Below are 7,500 nucleotides of genomic sequence, written 5' to 3' on the forward strand. Positions count from 1 at the left end.
GGAAGGACAGAGAAGAAGAAAAGGGAAAAAGAGGGAAGAGGAAAGAGAAGAGAAATGAGGGAGTAGGTAGGGAAGAATAGGGAGGAGGAAAAAGAAGAGAGGAGGAAAAGGGGATGATGGAGAAAATGGAAAGAAAGTTAAGATGGAAGAGAAAGGGAGAGGAAAGAGAGTGGGGGAAGAAGAGCATGAAACATGAATGAGGAAGGCGAGGCAAGAGGAAGGAGGAGAGAAGAAGTAAGTGGCCCAGAGAAGGCCGGAAAGTAAGAGTAAGAGGAGGCAGGTAGATAGAGGAGGGAAGAGAGGAGAGGAGGAAAATGAAAGAACAATTAAGAGAAAGAGAAGAATGAGAAGGGAGGAGGAAAAGGGAGGAGAAAGGAAGAGAAAGGAGGGAAGAGGAGGGAAGAGAGAAGGAAGGGGTGGGTAAGAGAACTTATGGAAGGGGAATAGGGCAAAAGGGAGCAGTAGACAATAGAGCTGAAAGAAGTGTGTGAAGATGAAAGAAGAGGGAAGATCAGGGAAGAGGAAGGAAGAGGGAGAGGAAAGGAAAAGTGAAGTTACGTGGATAGAAGAGGAGATGACGGTAAGAGGGATAAGGAAGGAAGAAGAGGAAATAATGAAGAGGAGAGAAGAATGTGGATAAAGGGAGAGGATGAGGGAATAAGAGAGAAGAGGTAAGAGGAAGAAAGAGGGAAAGGGAGTAGAAAACAAGAAAGAATAGGAGGAAGGAGAGGTGGGAGAATAGGTGAGAAGAGGAGAAAGAAGTTATGATGTGGAAAGAGAAAAAGGTGGCAGGGAAAGAGAAGAGAGCAGGGAAGAGTGAAGAAGAAGCAAGAGGAGAGAAGATGGAAGAGGAAGTAACAGGAAAGAGGAATTAAGAGGTAAACATATGGAGGAAGGAGAAGGAGGAAGGGAGATGGCGAAAAGATAAAAGAAGAGGGATGGGTGAAGAGATGTGAGGGAAGAGTTGGAAAGAATGCAGAAAATAAAAAATGGAAGTATTAACATAGAGAAGACAGAAGAGGAGGGAGGTGGAAAAAGGAAGGAAGAGGTAGGCGTGAGACTGGGAATGAGATAAAAGGATTATTGAGGTAGGAAGAGGAAGGAGGAAAAAAGAAGAGGGAGGAAAGAAGATGAGGGAGAGGGAAAGAGGAGGGAGAATGGAAGATAGAGGAGGAGGGTACAAGAGAGAGTAGTTAAATGAAGGAAAGAGGATAAAGGAAGAAAGAACAGCGAGAAACAAAGAGGGAAGAATGAACAATAGGTTAGTGGAGAGAGGATAGAAGAAGAAAGAGAAAGGAGAAGGGACAAGAGAAGTGGGAAGTAGGGGACGTGTATGGGTGAGGGAAGAGAATGAAAGAGAGAAGGGAAGTGAGGAGGGAAGAAGACAGAACATAGTCAGAAGTAAGGATGAAGCAGGAGGCGTTAGGGAGGAGGGGGAGTGTGCAGGAAAAAGAGGAAGCTAGCAATGGAAAGAAAGGGGAGCAAAGAGCATGGTGAGGGAAGAACAGAACAGGCAGGAGAAGTTTGCAATGCCTAGACGGGAAAGGATGCAAAGAAAGGATGAGTGAAATGATGGAAAAGGAGAAAGAAAGTATGAGAAGAAGAGGTGGGAGAATAGAAACGGGCAGAGGAAGAAAGTTGGAAGTAGATGATAGTGCAAAGGGGAAGAGAATGGAAGAGGGAACATGAGGGAGGATGGAAAAGGAAGGGAGTGGAAAATGGAGGAAAGTGGAAAGAGGAGAAGTGGAAGGAAATGAAGGAAATGGAAAGATGAAGGAAGAGAGGGGAAGAGGAGGGAGATGAAAAAGAAGGAAAAGAACAGAAAGGTGGCTCAGCAGTTAAAGGCTAGTCTCAGAACCAAAAATATAAGAGAAAAGGGAAGTGGGGTGGGGAGGAGAGAAGATGATCAAGGGGCAATCAGGTTTGTAAGAAAGATAGAACAGGAGGGAAAAAGTATGAAGGAAGAAGAAAAAGGAGGGAAGAGGGAAGAAAGGAGGAGGGAAGACAGAAGAGGAGGGAGGAGAAAAGAGAGAAAAGAAAGGGTAAGTATGAGGAAAAGAGGGAGGAGGGAAGAATGAATAAGAGGAAAGTGGAGGGAAGAGGAAAAAGGAGGGAGGAAAGAAGGTGATAGAATGAGAGGAAGGACAGTAAAAATGAGAGAGGACAGAGTAGGGAAGAAAGATTGAGAGAGGCACTAAAAGGACTGAATGGGAATGAGGAGGGACAAGGGAAATTGAGGTATGAGAAATGTTTAGAAGAGACAAAGGAATAGGTGGAGGAAGGAAAAGAAGGAACAGCTATGAGAAGGACTGAGAAGGAAGAAGAAGCAAGAAGAAGTCTTAAAGGATTCAGGAGGAACCTGTAGAGAGGACTTAGAAAAAACTAAATGCAGGGAAGAGGAAGAGGGGAAGAGGATGGAAGGCTGAAGAAGAGGGAAGAATGACCATCTGGGAAGAAGACTGTAGAGGAAGAAATAGGAAAGGAAAGAAAGCAGGAAGAGGAAAGAAGGAGAAACCCACTGACGAGTAGTCAAAAGAACAGAGGAGAAGCATAGGGGAAAGAGTGAAGAGGAATGAGGAGGAAAGGAGAAATGGCAAGCAGAGAAAGGAGGATAGAGGAGGAGAGCAGAGGCAGAGAGAAGAAGAGGGAAAAGGGACAAAGGAAGAGAGGTAGGGAGTACAAGGGAGAAGAAAAATGGAAGAGGAGGGAGGAAGGAAGTGATGGAGGAAGACAGGAGATGGACAAGGTAAGAGCAGGGAGGAGGGCCAGGAAGGAAGAAAAATGAAGAGGGAAGAGGGAAAAGGAGAGAGGTGTAGGAAAGGGGGGAATAGAAATAGGAGATGGTAGGGAAGAGGAGGGATGAGGGAATAGAATGGATTAGGAAAGAGGAGGAATGAGGGAAGAGTAGGGATGAAGGAAGTGGGAAGACAAGAAAGAAGGTGAGTGAAGGGAAGGAATGAGAACAGGAGGGAAGAGGGATGAGACAGAAAGAGGAGTGAAACATGAAAAGTGGGTTAGAGAAAATGAGAGAAGAAAGGGGAAGGAGGGTAGAAGAGGAAAGAAAAGAGAAGTAGACAAGGGAGTGAGGGAAAGAGAATAGGAGACTGGAAAAGGGGAGGGAGGAGGAGGAAGAAGAAAGAATGGAGAGTAGTTAATAGGAACGGGGAGGTAAAAACTAAAGGCTCAGAGGGGCCATGAGGAGGGACAAGGGAAGTGGGGATATGAGAGATTAGCAGGGTGTAAGGTAGAGAAGATGGCAGGAGGGAGAAGTCTGGAGAGATGGGAGGTGGAAAGAAGACGAAGTAGGGGGAAAACAGGGAAGTATGAAGTATGGGGAGGAGGAAATCGGAGGTAGAAAAGAGAAGGTTTGAGGACAAATGAAGATGATAAAAGGACAGGGACTTGGAGAAATTCAGAGTGAAAGGGAAAGAAGGGAAGAGGAATGGAGCTGGATGAGGAAGAATATGTGAACAGGAGGAAGAAGAGAAAGAGGAAAGAGAAATGGAAGAAGGAAAGGAAAGAAAAGAAAAAAACGTTAAGAAGGAAGAGGAGGGTGGAAACGAGGGAAGGGACAGGAATAAGGAGAGTAGCAAAGAGGAGGAAAGTCTGAAGAGCAGAAGGAAAAGAGAGAGAGACACAAAGTGAGAGGAGGATGAAGAAACAGGATTGAAGAAGGAAGTGAAGGGAGGAGAGAAAAAAGAAAGACAAATGAGAAGGGAAGAGGAAAGTATGAAATAGGAAGAAAGAAGGAGAGAAGAGGGAAGATGAGGTAAGAGCTACAAGAACAGAAGAGTAAGGAAGAGGTAAAAAGAAAAAGAAAAGAGGGAGGAGGAAAGAGGGAAGAGTAGTGAAAAAGAGAGACGACAGGTAAGGAAGAAAAATAAGCAAGAGGGGGGTAAGAGGAAATGGGAAGAAGAACAAAAGTAACTAAAATCATAGGAAAGAAAAAAGGAAAAAGAAAAAAGGAAAGAGGACATTGGCAGGAACAGGGGGATATAATATGGAGGAGAAGAAAGCAGGGAAAAGGATGAAAGTGTAGTGGAGAAAGGGGCATCAAATTGAGGGAGGATGAGTGAGGAGGGAAGACAAGAGAGAAAGGAGGCAAGAGAGTAGAGGGCAGAACGGGAAAAAGGATTGAAAAGGAGGGAGTCAGGAAGAGAGAAGAAGATAGAAAAGGAGGACAAATGGAAGAAGTAGTATGGACCAGGATGCAGTAGAATAGAGGAGAGTGTAGGGAAGGTGGGGGGAGACGGGAGAGATCAAAAAGGAAAATTGAGGGGGGAGACGGAGAAAGGACAGAGGCTGGAAAAGGCCAGACCGAGGTAAAGAGAAGAGGAGGGATGAAGGAAGTTTTAGAAGAAAAGAAGAAGGATGGAGGAGGAGAAAGGAGGGAAGGAGAGGAAGGAAGGGGAGAGGAGATAAGGAAGGAGAATTGAGGGAAGGAGAGGGAAGCAGGAATCACATAGAGGAGAAGAGACAGGAAAGGTAGGAACATGGAAGATAGGGGAGATGAGAGAAAGAATGGAAGAAGACGGAAGAAGGGAAGAAGAAAAGATGAGTGAGGAAAAAGAATAGGTAAGAGGGATAATATTGCGAAAGTGAAGAGGTTGGCAAGAAGAGGAGGGAGGTAGGAAGAGGAGAGAAGTGGGGAAAGGAGGGAAGACTGGGAGGATGATACAAAGGGAAGAGGAGGCAGTAAACAATGGGAAAGAAGAAAGAAATGGAAGGAGGTGGGAAGGTAATGAGTAAGGCATTTCAGGAATGCCAGAAGAGGGAAAAGAGGAAAACAGGGACAGGAAGTATGAGGGAAGAGGAGGAAAGAGGGAAGAGAAGAAAGGAAAAACTAGAGGGACTGGAGGAGGTGAGAATAAGAGGTAAGAGGAAAGTAGAATGCGGAGGGAAAAGAGGATTCTAGGAAACAAAAGTGTGTTAAAATTGTAGGAGAGGTAAGGGGGATAGGGTAGGAGCAAAGGAGGAAGAGGAGTTAAGACTAACAGAAAGAGGTCAGCTAAGAGAGAGGACAGAAGAGAAGAGAAAGGAGATTTAGAAAGATTATGGAAGACGGGATGGGAAGGAGAAAGTGAAGGAGAGAGGAGATGGGAGTTAAGGGGGATGAGATAAGAAAAGGCAGGCGGATGGAAGAGAGAAAAGAGGATGGAAGCGAAAGCGAAGGGAAGAACAGGGAAGAAAGACAAAGATGGGGAAAGATGGAGAAACGAAAACGTTATGGAATAGACAGGGTTAGCTAGCAAAGGAGAGAGAAAAAGGAAGGGAAGAGGGAAGAGGGAGGGGAGAGAAGAGGGAGGGGAAAGAGAGGAGAGAAGAGGGAATAGGGAGTGGAGAGGAGAGAAGAGGGAGAGGAGAGGAGAGTGAATAGGGAGAGGAGAGGAAGGGGGAGCAGAGGAGAGGGATAGGAGAGGAGAGAGGGGGAGGGGAGGAGAGAAGAGGGAATAGAGAGAGGAGAGGACAGAAGATGGAAGACAGAGAGGAGAGGAGAGAGAGGAGAGGGAAGAGAGGGAGGAGAGGAGAGGAGAGGAGAGAGAAGGGAAGAGGGACAAGAGAAGAGAGAAGAGGGAATATGGAGTGGAGAAAAGAGGGAAAGGAGTGGAGAGGAGAGGGAGAGAAGAGGAGAGGGATAGGGAGAGGAGAGGATACAATAGGAGAAGAGAGGAGAGGGAAGAGTGAGATGAGAGGAGAGGTAAAGGGGAGTAGAGGAATAGAGAGAGGAGATGAGAGAAGAGGGAAAAGGGAGAGAACAGGAGAGAAGAGGGAATAGGGAGTGGAGAGGAGAGAAGAGGGAGAAGAGGGAAAAGGGAGGAGAGTGAATAGGGAGAGGAGAGGAGGGGAGAGGACAGGCGAGGAGAGGGAGAGGAGTGGAGAGGAGAGGGAATAGAAAGAGTCGAGGAGAGGAAAGGGAAGAGGGAGAGGAGAGGGAATAGAGAGAGGAGAGGATTAAAGAAGGAAGAGGGAGAGGAGAGGAGAGGGAATAGGGAAAGGGGAGGGGAGAGGGAGAGGAGAAGAGAGGAGTGGAGAGGGAATAGGGAGATGAGAGGAGAGAAGAGGGAGAGGAGAGTAGGGGAGAGGAGAGGAGAGGAGAGGGAAGAGTGAGATGAGAGGAGAGGGAAAAGAGAGGAGAGGATAGCAGACGAGAGGCAATAGAGAGAGGAGAGGAGAGGACAAAAGAGGAGAGGGAAGGGAGAGGCGAGGAGAGGATACACGAGGAGAGGAGTAGAGAGGAGAGGAGAGGAGAGGCAATAGAGAGAGGAGAGGTGAGGAGAGGGAATAGGGAGAGGAGAGGAGTGCAGAGAAGAGGGAGAGGAGAGGAGAAAAGAGGGAAGAGGGAGAGAACAGGAGAGAAGAGTGAATAGAGAGAGGAGGAGAGACGAGAGGAGAGGAGGGGAATGGACAGGATAGGAGAGGGAGAGGAGTGGAGAGGAGAGGGAATAGAGAGAGTAGAGGAGAAGAAAGGGAAGAGGGAGAGGAGAGGGAATAGTGAGAGGAGAGGAGAGCAGAGAAGAGTGAGAGGCGAGGAAAGAAGAGGGAAGAGGCAGAGAACAGGAGAGAAGAGTGAATAGGGAGAGGAGGGGAGAGGACAGGAGAGGAGAGGGAGTGGAGAGGAGAGGAGAGGGAGAGGGGAGAAGAGAAGAGGGAGAGGAGAGAAGAGGGAAGGGAATAGGGAGAGAGAGGAGAGGGAAGAGGGAGATGAGAGGAGAGGAAAGACGGAGAAGAGAGGAGTGTAGAGGGAATAGGGAGAGGAGAGGAGAGGATAGGAGAAGAGGGAGAGGAGAGGAGAGAAGAGGAGATGGAGAGGAGAGAAGAGGGAAGAGGGAAGAGGGAGAGAACAGGAGAGAAGAGTGAATAGGGAGAGGAGGGGAGAGGAGAAGAGAGGAGGGGAGAGAAGAGGGAGAGGAGGGGAGAGAGAATAGGGAGAGGAAAGGATAGAAGGCGAGGAGAAGAGAGAAGTGGAAGAGGAGAGGAGAGGGAAGAGGGAGAGGAGAGGAGAGAAGAGGGAGAGGAGAGGGAAAGGAATGGGGAGAGAAGAGGAAAGGAGAGAAGAGGGAGAGGGGGAGTGGGGGAAAATGAAAAGTCAGAGGAAAGGCAATAAAGAGGAGAAGGGAGAACAGGGAGAGGAGGGGAAAGGAGAGGAGAGGAGGGGAGAGGAGAGGAGAGGAGAGAAGAGGGAATAGTGAGAGGAGATGAGACTATAGGAGAAGAGAGGAGAGAAGAGGAGAGGAGAGGAGACGGAATAGGGAGAGGAGAGGAGAGGAGAAGGAGAGGAGATGAGGGGAGAGGAGAGGAGATGGAGAGGAGAGGAGAGGAGAGGGAAGTGGCAGAGGAGAGGAGAGGAGAGGAGAAGAGAGGGAAGAGGGAGAGGAGAGGGTTAGAGAGAAGAGAGGAGAGAACAGGGGGAGGAGAGGAGGAGGGAGAATGAATAGTGAGAGGAGAAGCAATAAAGAGAGGAGAAGAGAGAACAGGAGGAGGGGAAAGGAGAGGAGAGAG

Source organism: Rattus norvegicus, chromosome X, assembly GCF_036323735.1.
Source record: "Rattus norvegicus strain BN/NHsdMcwi chromosome X, GRCr8, whole genome shotgun sequence".
Classification (NCBI taxonomy): Eukaryota; Metazoa; Chordata; class Mammalia; order Rodentia; family Muridae; genus Rattus; species Rattus norvegicus.